Genomic DNA, 20,206 nt, shown 5'->3' on the forward strand with positions numbered 1-20,206 from the left:
AGCCAATTTGGCTGATAGAAAGCTCTCTCATTAGCTTGTTTTCAGTACTTCTTGCTTGAGAAACTTCCTTTGTTCTCATCAATGTGACTTTGAAATGAGACTAAAGGGAAAGAAGCTGGCTGGAACAGAAACTTCTCTTACATACTACTCCAAGTCTTCATAGCAGATTCTTTAAAGAAGACTGCAGGCTTAGAAGTCAACCGTGTAGTTGAATGGTTCCCTATGATGCCAGGTGTCCAAAATATCATAAATTTAAAGATCAGACTTTAAAAATATTTAAGCCTCTAACCCCATTAAAACTGTGATGGATTTTGCCTTAAATTAAGGATTTTACTTCTTTTGTAAAACTTGTCCCATATGACTTTTGCCAAGCTGAGTCTTATTTTGCCACTTTTTAGCCTCTCGAGATTCCATTATCCTAATTTAATAAAACCTGTGAATGCAATCAGCAGGCTATTTTTCTGCACCCACATCTCTAATAAAAAATGTTGTATGAGTTTATATCCAACAAAGATCCTTGTACTACGCTTCTTGTAACCTCCTATATTGTTATCTTTCATAATTTCTCAGAAAAAGGCTGCATTCTTCTCTCTACTGTATATGGAGAACCAAATTGGAGATGCATATGAGTAAATGCCTTAACTGACCTACATTAGGGAGAGAAGTAACAAGAGAGCTAGAACTGGTTTCCTTCTTTTTCTGGCTTTTATAAATAAGCCTGTTCTTATTTATATGTGTTTTCCAGCCCTCCTTTTCCTGTACTCAGTTTCCAGTAAACCCACTAGACATCCTTTAGAACCCATCTTTGTTTCTCCTGTTTATATATTAATCATTTTATATGACAATGGGAAATATCTGAGCAACAATAAAAGCTGATTGGAAAGCAGCTATAGTAAGCATAAAGGACCAAATTCTAATCCTGTTATATTAATGAGCTGTATACTCCTGTCCAGCAGGAGTCCCTTTTAACTTGGTATACTAGCTGTAGACTTTAGCAAGAGAATAAATTATGTGAAGTTTCCTCTTGGTTTATGTGAGCCTCTGTGAGTCTAAGTGCAAGCCACCTAGCAAGAGAGAATAATGTCAGAGAGAACTGGCAGCACCTCAAAAGTCTAATTTGAGGTGTGCCTGCTGAAGGCAGAGACAGGCTCCATATCCTATGACAGAACTCCTGGGAATTGAATGGCCCAGGCTAAAGCTGGACAACTCCTCCAACAGTCTCTAAGTAAAACTGAAGGCAACATGACCTGCCTTTCCAAGGACATAGCAGTCCCTGTGTGGAGCTAGGGATATGTCTGGTGGAAGAAAGTCACACCCCAGCAAGGGGTCTGCATCCTTTGTCCTAAACTGTAAGTTAAAACCCATCAGTCATTTTAAATGTGTTATACACATAGTCTACAGCATTAGAATAAACAGTATGATATTGGGGTTGTATTATTTTTCTTTCATCAATACTACAGTGATAGGCTCTGGATAATAACTTAAACTGAGGGAGTTATTCTTTAACCATATTGCAGTGTTTGTCCATACAATACTGCAGCAACATGGCATTTTACAGCAAAACATGAGGGAAAAAATGAACAAATATGGTTGTATCACATTAGAAACAATAGGCTAAATGCCAATCTTCGAGCATTTCTAAGTGATATCCTTGTGTTTATATTATTTGTTCAACCAACATTACTCTGCTTCGTACTAAAATAATAACAAGAACAGAACCGTTTGTTTAGCCCGACTGCTGGAAAAGGAAAATGACGTTGTATGTAGAACTGCAGGAAATTATGTTGACTGATAACAAATATAATTATTTCAGAATTATTATGATTGTGTCACAATCATTCCATGAATGCAAAAGATATTTTTTCTCCACTCCTCCTTTCCCCCCTACAGCACAACTCCTTATCTTCCTTCTTTGTTCCTACCTTCTGCAGCCGTTGCAACACTGGCACTCTGCCCCAGCATGTGAAAGCTATAGTATTGTAGATTATCAGAGTTTTTGCCTGGAATAAGATGGATGCAGAAACACTCTGTTTAACAGAGGCCCCACTTTATTTTTGCCCAGTCTTCTTCCCCCTGTTCTTTGTAGCTTCAGTAGGGTATATTGTGTCACAAGGCAGCATAAAGAGTAGCTGCTTTCTGAGAGGCTGCAGAAACAGTTTAGTTTTAAGAAAACCAACCCTAAAACGCTCATTCACGACAGTGCCACTGTAAAAAGCTTAATAATTTGGGGCTGAGGTCTTAGTTGGTAGGAATAAACAGTTCATAAAATGGATTCTAACAGGAACAGAGTAGAGTAAGGAACAATGATTGGAGAAGGTCCCCAAAGTAAGTGAGATTGGTGAAGACTGTAGCTGCTGATGTACATTATAGAGCAACTGAAGAGAAAGGAGATGGATTGTGAAAATTAGACATAGATGAGGAGCAAAGTAGTAAATTAGAATTGATTGAAAACAGCCTGTTAAATAATATTGGAAAAAGCTACCTAAAAGGAGGGAATAGTTCAGATGCTGAATTCTGGTTTTGCATGAACTAAACCATGGGATGAGAAGCTGTCATCACCTGAGACTGTTCCAGCTGTGTTGGTGGGAACAAAAAGGTGGCAGCCTCTGTTGTTAAAGCCTACAGGCAACTGTATGGAAAGCCTCCAGCCCAGAACATAACAAGATTTTAGCAGCACCTGGACGAACTACCAGAATCTAAGAAATACCCAAAGGTGAAGAAGTATCCAAAAAATACTGCTAAACTTTTGATACATTCATCTGCACTGGCTAAGCAGTAACACACAAGGTAGGTTTACAGAGAATAATTACAGAGTATGTTAAAGCATAGTACCAAATTCCACATGGATAAGAACATTAGTCAGTGGCAGAGGCCAATGTCTCATGACATGACAGTTCTAGTAGTCCCCAGCCACCCTTTCATTGGGCTACGAGCCATAGGGGCTGGAGGATAGGAGGTGAATTTGTTTATTCGATTGCTGAGCTGCAGAAGGCTGGCAGTGAGTGAGCTGCTGGCATGGCAGGGCGGTCACTCAGAGCCGTGAAAAGTCCCTCTGAAAAAGGCAGTCTTGACTGCCTCACACAATGTAACCAGTCACATCTCATCAGAGATGTCTAATGTCCTAATGATGTCTGCACTTCTTTTTGACTGTGCGCAAGTGAAAAGACTGTTTCAGACAAGGAGGCTTTGTCCCAGGCACTAACTCTGGACTGAGCCTACTCACACAGGGTTTAAACAAAGTCTGGATAATTGTAGCAAAAGATTGCTGTTTTGAAGAGGGCCGTGTTTATCCTGGGTGCTTGAGTATCACATCTGTGTCTTTTCTTTGGCTGCCAGGATCTGGAAACCCTGGATCATAGCAGCAACTCCTAATCAGGCTTTCCAACTTGGTGAATCTCTGTTTGAGCTAATTCTGTTTTAAGGAGAGTTTCAGACAGAGCATGAGGCACAAATCCGGCCACCACTTCTTTGAGACGCTGTTCTTCATGGAAAAATGCGAATTTCTGTATGTGCCCGGAATGTAGATTTTCTTGGTAATAACTAGCACAGAAGGGCATGTGCTACAAAACTCCCGTGTCTGACCCTTCAGGCTGTCACAGGGAAGGGAAGCAACCACTGTGTGATCCTTCCTTTCGTGCAGCAAACGGACTAGTAGAATACACAGACATCTCTATAGCTTTATTGTATGAATCGATTAGGTCTCTGACCAGGCTTCACATCCATTTCTCCATTTATAATGCTTCAGCTACAAATGTCCTGGCAACCTTCAGCTTTTGCTGTCTTCATAAAGATACATGGCAAATCTACTTTTTTTCTCCCCTGCCTTGGTAAGAGAGTGAAGTCCGCAGTATTGTCCCCACATTGCCCTGCTGCTTTGATTCCTTAGGCTGCATTTTAGAGTATAAATATCTTGCAGCACAGGAGATGAACATGGGATCTCCAGTATGTATAAGCTATCAGAAGTTAAAGAATATGAAACATTCTGAAACAAGTATAGCCTTTTGCTCCAGAAAGTGATGTATTAAAACTATCTTAGCTGCAACTTGACAGAGTAGAAATTGTCAAAGGGTCTTGTATAGGGAAACTGCTTGTAAGCAACATTAAAAGACATGGGTCACTAAATCTTCAAATAACAACGTCTTAAAATAATGAAAGTGGAAAAGAAGAAACTTGAGACATCCAAAACCTGCAAACTTATCTTGGCAGATAAACTACTGTTACTAGCTACCTATTAAGCCAGCTAATGTTTGATTTCACTAACCTTGAGTGAAGGCCTGTGTAAGAGGCACAATCAGACAATAGACATAAAGGAAGAGATAAGGAAAAATGTAGAAAGATTAGTAAGGAGAAAGGCTAGGAGGGGATTTTGTCTGCTAAGAAAAGAATTATGTTCTTAATGGGGACAATCAGACATAAAAGAAAGGACACAACACACTAAAAACAAGAGATCTGAGCTTTACATACTGGACTATGCAAAAGAATTCACTAATACATATTTAAGTACAAATATATATATATATGCATTTTGCAGAGATATGAAAAGCTTTATGCCTTGAATCACATTCTAATCATACTTTCCCTTTCTGAAATCTGCATGCTTTGATGTTGGCAATGGGATAAACTGTTTGTGTTCTATTTATCTATACTGCATAAAACCGTGTTAGATATATATTATGCTACAGCCAAGGCTTTGATACACACGAATATTTCCTCTTTTAAATTATTACCATTCCTTTTTACTCATCAGGAGCTTCATCACAGCTACCTGCCCCTGAGAGACCAGATTTATTCAAAACATCCTTATGCTTTATATTGATGTTCCAGGCAATTCAAAAGGGCTAAAGTGGGACATCTGTCTGTGAGCACCTGGTGATAGTTTGCTGAAAAGAGCAAAGAACATAAAGAACATTATTCTAGACCCCATAAGAAGAGCCAAGTACAGGAGTGGGAAGAGACTGGTTCAGGCTTCCTTTCTCAGCTGTAAAACACACAGAGTAGGCACCTACATCTACATTGCTGGCTAGTAATGAAAGCTGTGGGCTACTGAAGCAGGTTTTGGTGTATCAGCCATCTCTGAAGCAGATTGCAAGCTCAGGCTGTTTCTGGGCTCTTTACAGGAAGCCTAGAGTTAGTATTTCCCACTGCCTGGATATTTCTAAAGACCTAAGGATTTCACTTGTTAGTGGAAAACACCAGGTATTTTGAGTTTTCTGGAATTTTCAGCACCTGAATATGGTCCTATCTGATCAATCCCTGAAGTGCAGAAAGCATAGAGAAGAAAAGAGATAAAACAGTGAATATTTTGCTTGTCCGAATTGCATCAGCCATTGCTGAGACCAGAGAGCAAAAGGAACTACCGGGCCTAAGGACCACTTCATTATATTTCTACTTGTGCACACTGCTATTTTGTGCTACATGTAAAAAACATAAAGTGTTCTTCTGATCTTAGTACATATGTCTGTGTTTATATATTTCTATACATATGTAATATATTATATGCATTTTTTATAATGTATGTAGTAAATATGTAATGTATGCCACATAATAATGTTAGTGTGTGTAAAGACCAAGAACAGTGGTAGTGTTATTAGACTAAGTAGGGGTTGTGGGTTTTTTGTAAGTTTTAGACTAAAGGACTATATGAAGAAAAGACAACTATGAAGTGTCCTAAAGGAGCACACAGTATGTGGGATACTCAGACCAAGCATCATGAGCATAAGCATTTAAGCAGTTAAATTTGTTGGGTTGTTTGGGGGGTTTTTTACAGGTCTTTACAGTCCAAGTGAGTTTTAACCTGGACTGATCTGGTTGAAAACCTAGCATAAGCACCTTGTGTTGACAGAGAGGGAAGAGGGGGTATGGAGTGGGAATGAGCAGTCTAGAGAGGATCTCCTTCCACCAGCTTTGGTGGTTCATACTGTGTGTGAAATTGCAGTCCCGACAGCAGCAGGCAGCATCTGGGAGTGCCATGCAGACAAGCTTTAAGAAACCACTCCTGTTATTATATTGCTGCATACAACTGAAGCCATATATGCATATCAGGGCGTTATAAATAATGCATTCTTTGAATCTTGTTACCAAAACAAACAGACCATTGTTAAAACACCCTGCCAGCATCTATCTCTTGTTTCCACTAAAAATATTCCTTGAACTTTCACGTTGCAACTGCCAGCCTCATAAAGCAAAAGGCAAAGGTCTCTGATAACTTGTTAAGGAAAAAATTTTAGTGGAAACTTCAGGGTAAAATGTGTTTTAAAATCTCACCTGTACAAATCATCCTTCTCTTGTATTTCAGGGTGTTTTGCTATTAGCCCACTGGCTAATAATAACTTCCTGCATGTTTATTGGAAGATGGATGTGTTTTATTTGCCTGTTTAAGTCCCAGAAATCTGCCCTATTTGAACCACATATGAAGATAAAATATATTGGTTGATGAGGTATGAGCGGGTTGCAGCAAGGGCAGTTTGCTGGGATGAGACATTCATTCTTCCTGTAAAGGAATATATCCAGTACCTTCCAAGTTTCCACAGGTGCTTATGTTGTAATGAAGACAGATATTTCAATTTATCCAAGTTTTAAGGAGGGGAAAATAGAAGTATTATGGTTAAAGACCCTTTCTGGAATTTGTATATTAGTTTTGGTCAAAACCCTTAAGTCTTTGCTTAGGGTTAAATCATCATAAATGGATATGCCCATGGAGGAAAAAAAAATAAAAGCTCATTTAAATAGAACATTGGCCACAGAGGACACAGTGGAAAAGTGGGGATGAAGGTAAGAAGACTCATCATCTCTCTTTCCCTTGAAACACAACATGTAGTGAAGCCATGGGTATGGCCACCCAAATTACTGCTGACAGTATCCACTCTGTTGAGAATATTTGGGGATGACAGATGAGGAGTCTCCCCCTTTCTTTTTGCCACCTCTGCAGGTGTACAAGGTCTTCTCCTCTGGTGTGCATTGCTAGCTGCAATTTGAATATGTCCCTACATTACTCACAGGGCCAGAGTCCCCGGATCAGATTCCCCAGACCAGTCATGGCTGCTTTGTTACTGTTTGTTTATACTGCAGTATAAATAGTAGTGCCTCTCTGCTCGAGGTATTTATATGGTCCCTATCATTGCTGCGCCCGAGTTCCTCCCAGTCTTAAACATGTTTATTCCCACAACAGCACTGTGAGGGCAGTGCTGTTACCCCATTTAGGAGGTAGGAAGTCGGGACAGAGGACAATTAAGGTCTGAATAAAGGCATGCAAACATCTGACTTCCACTGATTCCAGTAGCATTTACACATCTAACCAGAACTTCGTGTCCATGCCTAAACAGTCAGCCCACCACCCTTGGCAAGTGATGGAGCAGGGAATTCAAGTCAGCTCCCACTGTCTACCAGATGTCTTTCTTTTCCGTGAGGAATGTATCTGGTGAAACACGGGAATTACACTGCATAACAAAGACGTTACCTGCCCTGAGGGGTAAATACTGTGGTCCCTTATTGCTGTGTAGTTGATTTTCAGAGATGAAAGTGGAAGAACACTAAGGTAATGTAAAAAAGAAGTAATTGTGGAGTGAAAAGTTAATCACATTCTTCCCACAGTCTCACAAATGTCTTTCTAAAGTTACACCTCCTAGAGGCAACTTTTTCCCTGGAAGGGATCCTGGTAGGAGAGTCACATATGAGTGATGGAGTTTTCCTGCTGTGCTGTGGGGTTTTCTTGCTCAGGACAGTCTGCGGTTTTGAATTTTTCCTACCTAATGATTACAGGATTTGGTCCTTTAATTGGTTTCTGTGTATTAATTGCATCTGAAAAGCTAAGGTATTTATCTTTGTAAAGCAGTTCTGAATGCTGAATAACCAACTATTTTTCATAAGGAGTTTTACTATACAGCCTGAAAGGGAATGCAGATTTATACAATAAATACGACTGCTCCAAAAGAGATTATATTTATCTTCGCAACTGGCAAAGTCTCTCTAGGATTCATCTCCAGTCCCAGTCTATCAGTCAGTGTATCTTTCTTCTAAGGATTAAATGCAATAAAGCATACTCTTTTATAAATTACAAAACTTTTATTTTGTCAGAGACATGAGGAATTCCTTCAAGTGAGATTTTTTTATCCCTTAATGAATCACGTTAACAGTAGTAATATTAATAATTTACTTTATATCCTAATCAAGATCGTATCCAAATTATTAGGCATGTCCTTGAACATAAATAAACAAGGGCAGGGGCAGTTTAGGGTAACAAGGCTAGCACAGTCTCTAGACGCAAATAAATAAATAAATAAAAATCTTACCAAGAAACAGCAGAATCTTAACAATTGCCGAGCCAGCAGGATGACTGGAATCGTCGGGAGTTCACCCTTTATGGCCCAGGAAAAATACATTGTTAAGCAATTTTGTTGTTCCTACCAGCAGACCTTGAAGTGGAAATTAACGAGTGGTGGTATTCTCTCACACCCAATCCCCTGTACATTTGCATTCATTTGCATATGAATGCCCAGCTAATTGTTTTGAAGTAACAATTAAGAGAACAATAGAGGAAAGAAAAGGGACTCCAGGCAGCAACTGACACCTGGGACTCTGTATTAAGAAAAGCTTTTACATATTTGAATTAAAAATAGACAAAGGAACAGAAACAGGCAGGCATAAAATTCATTACTGAAAGAAAAGTAGCACATCACATCCGTGCACGCTGCCACGCTCCAGAATATGTTTCACACTCATACAGTCAAGAGATGTACAATATACTGGATGGTAGAGGAGATTTTTCCTTCTTGTGTGCATTTTAGAAAAAGGTTGCTTTCTCACGTTCCCAGTGTGCCTAAACCAAAGAGTTTGAGTTCAGAAGGAAAGGAGGTTTTTGCCAATTTGGCGTCAATTTCAAAGTGGATTAACCTTTCCTGCGAAGTTCGGATATGCACGGGTGCAGCAGTGCCTTTAAACCATTTGCCTGCGGTTAGACCTGGATCCACTGGAATATGATAGTAGAGGTTTAATTTTTGTTATAAGACCATCGGTGACATCTGAAATTATTACTCAGGCTGCATTTCCAGTAGGGATCCAATTACCCAATTGTTGGTACAATGTGTTTTGTTAGACTCACTCCTCCCTCCTGGTAATGATGATGTAGCTCTTTTTATCTGGAGCAATTGCTGTTCTTAACTGCATTACTGGCAAATGCTTAGGCTCGGCTGTCCCCTCCTGCAAAGAGAAGCGTGGGGTTGGGAAGTAGGCTAGGAATGGAGCTAGGCACAGTTTCGACCCGTAATAACCTCTGCTATTAAAGAGGTTTATTGACTCCAAATTACTGATCGCTAAAAGCACTTTTGTACCCAATAGGATCATCTGAGCCCTCCTGTAGAGAAAAATGCACACAGCAGAAGGAAAGGAAGTTTGAGGCCAGGAGGAAGGCCACATGGGCCAAAGAAGTGGGGAGCAATGGGGCTGGAGAATGGAACATAGCTCTGGGTAAAGAATTTCAGCAGTGGGTTTGCTGAGGGAGACAGACACAAGCAGAAACCTTAAAATTGCTGCAGCCCAGGGGTACTTACACAGGACAGTATTTTCTAACCTAAAACCCTTTTGAAAATATTTTCTTTCACACAGCAAAGGGAACGTAAAATATATACTTTGTACATTTCAGGAAATTAAAAAACAAAACAAAACGAAACAAAACCCCAACAAAACCAAAACCCAAACAGCCCCCTCCCCCCAAAACCAACAACAACAACAACAAGAAAAAAAAACAACCACCACACATAAGTTCAGGAGGAAATCCAAGCTCATAACCACCTATTCCTGATCCAGGTGAGACCATAGTCTGCAAAGGATGCCTAAGAAATACTCTTAGTGCAAAGGTGAAAACTGTAATATGACCATAAATTGCATTTCTTGAAATGCAAAATTACAAGCCCTGGGGTAGTTGTCAGCTAATTGATATGCTGCAGGTAACAGCATCTTGGTCCTCTGGTGCTTGTGGGTGGCAAAATGCCCTGAATGTACCACGCCTTTTTAAGTGAAAGATCCTATTATGCAGAGCAATCAAAACTTACTCTCTTCCAATTAAAAAGTTAGTTTTAGATGGAAGGGACATATAATTACAGTAGCAGACTATCTATCTTTTTATTGTCCGTCCTTACATATCTGCAACTTCTGTTTTATTTTGATAAATATGATTGTGATTCAACGTATATTATACAGCTGTATATGTCACACCACACTGAAGTATGTGAATGTAGAGCATTATATTTGAAGATGATCCTAATCATGAAATTAAATATTCATAACATATCCTTCAGTATTGCCATATTCAAGTTGTCTGAATTGCTGGAAAATAAATGTCATATCTATATAGGACTGCAATGGCTTTTCTCTTACGTGATCACAACGATAAGTAAGATAGACCCATAGAAAGACTGATAGAACTTTCACTATAAAGAATTTGAAAATACAGAATAACCCATGTCTACATTATTTTTTGAAATGCTCTGCAGTAAGGCATTTCTTTCTCTTCCTGTTTTTACTTTTCCTGTTTTCCCATTCTTTTCATGTACTTCCAATACATTAAATAGGATGTTATGGATTGAAAAATAAAGGTCTCTGTTATGGATGAATTATTTTTTTTCATCAAGTTGTCTGAAGGTTAGACAGTCAACACCTACAAATTACACAGATGTGTCATATTCCTAAATGAATTATATTATGCTGGCGCACCTATGAATACTAAAAGAGATCTGCCACAAATCTCAGTACAAAATGCACCCCTCTAATTCACCTGGGAGTATACAAGAACATTCTGCCACTCTAAAAAGCAACAACATGCTGTGGATGATGTTCTCTAGCAATTAGTTGTATTTAGGTTCCATTATTTATCTCTTTGTTGGACTAACAGCTCTCGTTCCAAATTTGCAAATAAAGGATTCATAATTAATTGGTGACATTATTACACTGCTTTCTTATTAAAAGCCATCCACATGTGTGCTGTATGAAGCAAGAAGTGAGGAAGGAACATACTAGCAAGAACAGGGGAGACTCCGCTGCCCAATTTGAAGGCAACTGTTGCCTGAAAATGTAGTGCTAGAGGCATGCTTTTAAATGGTCCACCTTAAAATATCATCTATTCTCCTATCAATTTCTGTGAAAGATGAGGTGGGAAGGAGAGAAAGAGTTTCCATCTTCTCAGAGCAGCAAATGATATCACATTGTGCAAGGGAACCAATTCTGGAACTGTTGATTGAGGAGCCAAGGCATGTGGCAGGGTGTTGATCGGCCAAGACTGCAATAGGGACATAGGGAAGAAAGTAGCTTAATAACTTCAACAACTATTTTCTTGCAAGCCTGGTGAGAGCAGTGGTAGAAAGGGTTCCACCAACACCAAGGACATTGGCCATTGGGATCAATTTAGTGGAGAAAAGATGAGGAATGTTGAGATGTGTGAACTAGCGAGTACAGCACTAGGACACTTCTTCTGACATTATAGAAAGGTAAGATGAAGAACAGGTTGAAAATAAGATTTTAAGAGTATTTACTGGGACAGGTGGATAGTGGAACATTTGGAAGTGGTAGAGTTTTAAGGGTGTTTAGAGGAAGGATTTTGGAAACTGACCAAGACTGATACTTAGGCAGGTCGGGAGGAATATAAATACAGGTAAAATAGTTATTCAGTGTCTAGCATAGCTGGACCCAAACCTTTAATTGTTACCCTAACATAAACAGTAAGTAGTAATAATAGCTTACCATAGAACTCATCATGCCATAAAATGTTAGTTTTAAACATGTGATGCCATTATAACTGAGGTTTCTTCTAATGCATAGTTATTTCAGAAGAACATAACTTAATTTCCTCATTTTATGTCATTTTAACTTGTTAATTTAGTATTCAGCATGCTACGAAGTGCCCTCCTATTTCATATTTATTTGTGAAAGCTAACCTAGGGTATCACAATTTGTAATTTTGTGGTGGACCCAGTGAAAAGTAGATTCCATTTTCAACATTAAGTTCCAATGGCAGTATGGTAGTAAAATAATTGGAATATATACATGAAAGCTGAAGTACAATGATACCCAGAGGGCCAGTGCTAATGCATATAGTAGTATAGTAGGAATACATAAAGAAAGATTATACACTAGGTAGTCCAAATAGATTCTAGCCAACCTACCATGAACAAGAATCATAATTGCCATAAACCATAGCAAAAAGTGCAGCTAGTCAGAGGTCACTTTGTAGCATGAAGAGGACAAAGATAATGAAATGTGGTCAAATCGTAGAACCCACCCCACAGGGCTTCGATTAGGGCACCTGCTAATTCTTTAATCTTTAATTGTGCATGTGTAAGGTGTATGCTCTGCCAAGACAATTCAAAGTTGCATTTTCTTCTGTGTGAATGTGTGAATCAATATTAGTGATTGAGTAAGACAAGCTCATCTGTTCACTCTGTCTTGAAACATGACTTATGTGGTGAGACTACATCTAGTGGGAGGGCAACTGAAGTGCTTATAGCCAAATGAGTGAGAGCTTGCCAAACAGGTTTTCTGATCTGTAACAAAAGCATCTGGACAAGTGCTAGTGCTAAAATTGTCATTTAGTTTGGGATCAAAGAGGTCTGCATTTACCATAGCTTCTGCTATTTTGTTTGCCTCAACTGAGTTGTTAAGTGAAAATCAGCTGTGTCCATATGTCTTGTTGTAGAGCCATGGAAGCAACAGTTTCGTGTTTTAAGAGAAAAATTTCCAGACACCTGTGGTTTGCTGCTTACACATTTTAAGGAGAAAGGAGGCTATAATGCAAGACTTTAAGAGAGTGGTTTTGTGCCCAAAGTTTATGAAGCTGGTATTTTCAGCTCTTGCTCAAACAGATTTCTGTTCAACACTGTTTATTCCAGCACTTTGTATTCCACAGACAAATATGCAACCATGCAGAGTAAAGGCTTAGCCAGCCTCTGGACTGATCTTGTAATGATTTCATGTTCTCAGATTTTTAAGAAGAAGAACATTTATTTCTTCTTTGCTGATGGATGCTGCTTTGCCAAATTATGCCCTGATTTACAGAGAGAGAACATAGTGGCATTGCCCCAAAACCAAAGAGAAAGGAAAGTTGGACTCAGAAAGTGAGAGTGTATAGACAAGACAAGAACTACAAAAATTCATTAAATATGGTAGGTTAAATGTTAACACAGCATATGAAACTCTCAGTCACTTTATATTTATTGTCAGTTATTTATCCATTCCATTTACATCTGTAAGACCATCCACTTGAATCATGGCACATGGAAGAATCTGTCCTCTGAAGGCATGCTTTCTACTACTGATACTAGTATGGTTTCTTTTTTTGCTTAGAAAAGAAGACATGACTGATGATTGTGAATTAAATGTAACCCAGTGAGTTGTCAGTGACAGATATGCATTACGTGCACTAGTACTAGTCCAGATGTCATTGCTACACTCTACTATTCTCCCTTTAGCAGCTTACAGCCCATAATTAAGGCTTAACTCTCTTTTTAACACTTTCAGATCCCAAAGACCCACATAATAAAGTGAGATATTTGTATAATAAAGTTAGTTATTTGAGAAGAAAGAGGGTGTAATGACACATGTTCATAAGTATGCAATAATTTTGAAAAAATACTATTTCTTAATAAATGGAAACAGTAGCTTTGATGAGTATAACAAAAAATGCCGCCTTCTAAGACATGATAGATTGTCATTTGTTTTCTTTTCAAAATGTTTATGTGGCAAAAATCTAAGAGTAATCTATAGCCACAAGCATTACTTTCTGGTTGCATCTACTTCTGCTCTAACAGATTCTTTTTCACCTTTTTTTTTAACCTAGTTTCTTAATTCTATAGTATTTACCCCTATGTTTCCCAAACTGCACACAGCATTCTAACAACATGACTCCCACTGACTTTAATGAATCTTGATGCTGAAGATTATGTAGTTGACTGATGGCTGTAGTCTACATGTACGGTATGCAGTCACAGATCATTACACTGCCTTGTCTCTCTTGTGAGCTGTAAGCAGCAGCTATAGTCTCTAGGCAATCAGCTTAATTTGCAATGGGTTTAACACAAAATATCATGAAACTGAAAGGAAGCATTCTGCTTCCCCACGCCATGCTGCAAGGGGAAAACTTGATTTCATAGTATCTATCAGAACAAAACTACCTTCCCTCAAAAAAAATAGTACTTCCTGTTTGCTTTGATTTGACGAAAAGTGTTTTAGCCAACCCAGCTCCCCAGGTCCCAGTAAATTCCTCTTCCTGTGATTGCGTGTTTACATTTGTCAGGTTAAAAGTTTTCAGTTCCAGTCTAATCCATTGTTGAAGTGTAACGTCTTAAGAGAAAATCTATCAGAGTTGTATGGGTCCTGAAACTTTCCTATGAAAAATGAATAGGAAAGTGATGTCAAATGCTTTGTCTGCCTGCCCCTGCTATTACCTTGGAAGAATGGAAAAGCAACGGGTACATCTGGAAAACAACTCCACATTCTCACACACACAAAAAAAAGCCCAACACGTGACTTTCCTGGGACTCCGGGATAGCACCATACTAAAGTGATGGTTCTTCCCTTTCTCCTTCATTTTTCTGGCCCAGGTTTTTTTTCTGCCATGTTTTGAAGAGAAAGTCTGGCTGGCAGCAATACTGTTCTCTTGTCTTCTTTGTTCTCCAAAGTAACAGCTCCTGACAAGGAGAGGCAAAGTTGCAAGTAATGAACGAGAGCTGCGGTCATTTGGAGGGGGTGCATTAAGTGCATAGGATGAAACCAGAATAAGTGTCCTACTTGATTCTGACATGTTTGCCTTGACATGGCTTAGTTACTTCAGTCAAAACACCCAAAGATTTGTATCTTCATCACTAGCCCTTGTTCTCCTGGGGGACTTAAACTTACCAAATGTTTCTGGAAATACAATACAGCAGAGGAGACAGTCTAAGAGGTTCCTGAAGCATGTGGAAGACAACTTCCTGACACAGTTGGTGAGGGAGGAGACAAGGGGAACTGTTGGCCAGAACTACTGTTTGTGAACAGAGAAGGACTGGTGGGTAATATGATGGTTGGAGACTTCCTTGGGCACAGTGACCACGAAATGATGAAGTTTTTGATTCTCAAATGAGGGAAGAATGGCTGCCTTGGACTTCTGGAGGGCAGACTTTGGCCTGTTTAGGAGTCTGGTCAAGACAATTCATTGAGGAGGCAATTTTGAAGGGCAAAGGGGTCCAGGAAGGCTGGACATTCTTTAAGAAGGAAATCTTGAAGGCACAGGACCAGGATCTCCTAATGTGCTGTTAGATGAGCCAGAGGGGAAAAAGACTAGCCTGGCTAAACAGAGAAATTTGACTGGAGCTTAGAATAAAAAGGAGAGTTTATGACCTTTGGAAGAAGGCGCAGTCAACTCAGGAGGATGAGAATGATGTCATGAGGCTGTGCAGTGAGAAAAATAGAAGGACCAGAGCCCAGCTGGAACTTAGTCTGGCTTTTGCCATAAAATAAAATACAAATTCCTTCTGTAAATACATCAGCAACAAAAGGAGGACTAAGAAGAATCTCCAGCCTTTGATGGATGCAGAGGGAAACATGATGACAAAAGATGAGGAAAAGGCTGAGGTACTTAATACCTTCTTTGCCTCAGCCTTTAACAGAAAGATCAGTTGTTCTCTGGGTACCCAGTGCCCCAAGCTGGAAGACAAGGATAGGGAGAAGAACGGAGCCCCCATAATCCAAGGGGAAATGGTCAACAGCCTGCTACACAACTTAGACACACACAGGTCTATGGAGCTGGATGGGAACCATACAATAGTACTGAGGGAGCTGGTAGAAGTGCTCACAGATCCACTTTCCATCATTTATCAACAGTCCTGGTTAACTGGGGAAGTCCCAGTTGATTGGAAGTTAGCAAATGTGATGCCCATCTACAAGAAGGGCCATCGGGGGATCCAGGGAACTACAGGCCTGTCAACCTGACCTTGGTGCCAGGGAAGATTAGACTCAACAATCTAAAAGGACAACCTAATGACTCTGTGATTCTGTGTTTCTGTGGTGCTGTTATTTGAATAGAGAATCAAATTTTTTTAGTTCCCTTCTTTTTGTGCAACTCTTCTCAAATAATTAATCATCTCTTTTAAGATGGTAGTTGAAATCTTTTGCTTCCAATTCATTCTAGACTCACATTAGCTTCACTAGCAGGAATAAACTAGAAGTGTAATAAGAAGGATATTTTCCTTGCACAGCAATATTAACACTGTATGTAATTTTTAAATCAGTGTTCTAAAGAAGTAGGCAAATCAGTGCTATTATTGCTTCTAATGAATGATATGTGAGAAGTGTATGTTTCTGTTGTATAAAACAGAAAGATCTGTAATTGGGACATCTTATGAAAGCATTGCAAGAATGATGTAACTTTGGTTTCTGCCAGTCGAATAGAACCAAAATAATCCAAAATACATTAAAGTGGGTGTATGTGTTATTACTGGACATTAGACAGGAGTTTGCAGAAAAGGACTAATAAACTAATAAAATTCTATGCTGTTTGTAATTTAAAAGGGCAGGGTAGATACAAACATGGTTGTATCCCTTATGTACATAAAATTCTAATTCATCTGTTTTGTGTATAAATAATGACTAATGATCATAATATGCTGATAATGAGAATGTGATTAAACTTTGTTCCTGTGAAGAGTATTATGTAGTTAATCGGACATTATTTAAGCATTAGTGTCTAGGAATATTCACACAAAAAAGTTAATATCTGCAGGCATGTGTAGTTTTGGTGTAGATATGTCCAAGTTTATCACACTTCAGATCACTCTCGTCTTTAGAGTGCATCAGACAGCACTGGGATAGATAAGTGCAATTCCACACACATTACCCACTTTAAGAATGGGGTATGATGCACAGTGTAAGGAACTGGAATTCACATAGAAAGTCTGTGATAGAGTACTGAACTGAAAGCATCTCTCCTGGATCTTTGGCTGAAGCTCTAGTCTTTTTAAGATCCTTTCAGTCTGAGAAATGCCTAGAAATATTTATGAAATTATAACAGTTATAAATCTATATGAGCTTATATCTTGCACAGTGTAATTTTTTCAGCTGTTCTAAAAATTTTCTTGTTTATAGTGATTGAAGAAACATAAGAAGAAAATTCTTACCAATAAGCGAAAGTAGCTGTTAAGATTGATCGTGGGCTTGTAAGAAATTGATTAGAAAATGAGTGAGACTGTTTTATCTGATATTCTGTATAATATAGAACTTCTCTGTATTGCCTTTAGGGAAATTATGATGATGATGACAAAGACAAAAACTTCAGCATTGTCTGGAAAGTCTTTCTGTTAAGTTGGTTTAAATGTGTGCTTGGTTCAACTTACCTGCCTTCTGGAGTTGCTTTTCTGGACACCATACCTTCTTCACCTTTTGCCTCTGCGCTCTCAGGGATGTGGTCCTGTCATTTTGTTTTCAGTATCGCCTTTCTATGGTGTTCTGTTGCATCTAGGCAAAAGTCTACCTTGTGCTCAAAAGAAACCTTTCACTGCAGGAAGCAGAGCCAGCACTTCCTTTCAAACCTGATGTATCACTTCCCTGTGTCTGTCACGGCTCTGTTACAGTGGGCTTTGCAAAAGGCCACTTTGCCTCCTCCTGAGGTATCATGTACCTCCAGCTGTTGCATAAATATCTTAGCACCTTAAAGCTGGTGCTTGTTTATAGTTTTATTTATTCTTTCAAATACTTCAGATTCTCCTACAAGACCCATGCTGTATCACTGTGGTGTGTTTTAAGGTTCCACAAGTATCTCAAAGGCATGTGCAGAATGTGAAAACTTAGTGAAACTTTCACAATTTCTCCTTCACATCTGCCAGCCTGGCCATTTTCTTATGTTTCACAGTTCTCACAATCCTGAAAAGGAATATCAGAGTATATGGGAAAAGAAATACGGTGCTCTTCTCACCTTAGTTTGTCTATTTGTTGTTTAATGTTCTGTTGTCAACATTTGTTTCAGTTTGACTTCATGGACCCAGATTGCCTCAACGACTTGAGGCAATCATATCATAAGCTATACTCTTTACATCTAAGAGTCAGTTTTCAGTCCACGTCAGGCCTAGCTTGGTACCTGTATGCCCAAAACAGCTGCCAATAGTTGTACCAAAGATTGTCAAGTAGCTCACTAGCATCAAGCTCACTAGCTTAACATGCCAGAACCCGTTCTTGAAGTTGCAAGCAGTTTAACAATGCATAAATCAGAGTAACGTCTCCAATAAGTAGCATTTCTTCCAAGTACTCTGCTCAGTGGTTTTGGCTCAGAGCACATTCTTGGTTTACTTGAAGTATTTCTAACTTTCTAGTTTTTGGCTGCAAATTCACTCTATGCTAGGTTCAATAAGCACAACAATACCTCTTGTCTGCAGCCTTGTCAGCTTTTCCTTCACTGGCCTCATCACAGCTAACGATACTCTGCATTTCAGTAGTTCTACCTTGACTTCGACCTGCATTTCAGTAGTTCTACCTTGACTTCGACCTCAGGGAGCCAGTCCTTGAAATATGTCCTTAGGTTTAAATTCTTCACAGACCCCAAGATGAACGTGCTGTATTTCTCTTTATTTTGTAAGTCTGTCCTGTGATGACACTATTATCTGTACTGTATCCACCATAGATGGGAAAAATACTATATATGGATAAACTTAATGTGCTCATTGGTCTGTGAACATGTTGACCCCAGAGATGTTACAAATCCACAGGATGTCCCTTAGTGCAGGATTTTGTACTTAGCCTTGTGAGTAGGCTGTAAAAGCAGAGGTAGAAGAACTCCTTTTGACTTTGCAATTGATGGGACTTGTGTGTATTATTCCTTTTAGCAGGTATGTGGGATCTGTTGCATTTTGGATGCACACACCTGATGTAGAATGTACTGAGAATGTGGCCCACCAGTTAAAATATCAGTTCCTTTTACTTCTGTGCTCTTTACCATAAACAGCTTTGTCAGCTGTAGCATTTTTAGTCAGATGAACTGGGCTGCAGATGAGCTCATATGAGATGATGCCAAGCCCCCAGCCCAGGGACAGATCCCAGTCTGGCCATGGGGAGGTGCAGCTCTCGTAGTCCTAAGGTGCTTTCTCATTAGTCTACCTTCTGCACTATTTCTCCTTCCTGACCCACCTCACACATCTCTTAGGGCAAACTGAAACTGAAGCAGAGGGGAATAAGCTCAGAAGGAGGTTTTTACTAAATATAACCAGTCCTTTGTCACATTTCTAAAGTCTGATATTAGCACTTAGATGTGGTGCTGGAGCTGTGCTGCAGTTGGCTCTACAATTCAGCTGTACTGTTGAACAGCAATAGGCTGGTGATTATTTAGTAATCCAACCAATATGGCAGCTATCAGATGGCAGCCTTCTTCTGCAATGTATTTGTATATTTGAATCAGCACATAACTTGGAATTCGCCAAAGTCACTTTGCAGACAGCCTTCCCTGTATTGGAAATCATTGTTCTCAGTCACTGAGTGCACTGCCATTTTCATTTTCTTCAGTAACAGTGAGATTAAGACATGCTTTTTTTTTTCCACTTCTCTTGAGTGACTGCTCATAAGGCTGAGCATTTTTATTTGTGTATTTTGAGTTGCTTCACAGACAATTTGTGCTGCTTTTAGACCACTACACACTATATCCTTTCTCTTTTTTCTTTTTAAGGTTATTTGAACCTATATGCTTGTTCTGTGCAATCAGCTGTCACTGTTTTGAAGCTGGGCATTTCAGCAGTCCCTGCTTTTTGGAGAAAGTCCTCTAGGATTCAGAACTTATTCATCCACCACTGTGTCCCAAGGTCTCAGCCTGCAGCAGGAGGACCTTCCTTCAGAGAGAAGAGTAGCTCAGTCACAAGACCAGAGTTCTCAGCTCTGCTCTAAAAATGTTTGTCTTCCTTTAGGTCTCTCAGATTCAGGTAAAGGACTTCCTCTATAATGTCACTCCATATAGGAAATACATTACCTACCAAAATTTACCATTGATTTGTTTTTAATGTATTTTTCCAGTGTAACAGTGCTATTTCAACATGCTGGCATCTGGGTAGAGACTCAATTCCCATTTCCAATATTTTCATTCTTGTGCAAGGATTTTGTAGAAAGCAGTGATTTTATGGGAGGACGTTTCTGGTGCTACTTTCATACTCCTTCTTTGGTTTTGTGTTTAGCTCACATTGACCTGCGCGCCAGACAGTTTCTTACTGTGAGA

Source organism: Manacus vitellinus, unplaced genomic scaffold (genome assembly GCF_001715985.3).
Source record: "Manacus vitellinus isolate BGI_N305 unplaced genomic scaffold, ASM171598v3 scaffold_0_pilon, whole genome shotgun sequence".
NCBI lineage: Eukaryota > Metazoa > Chordata > Aves > Passeriformes > Pipridae > Manacus > Manacus vitellinus.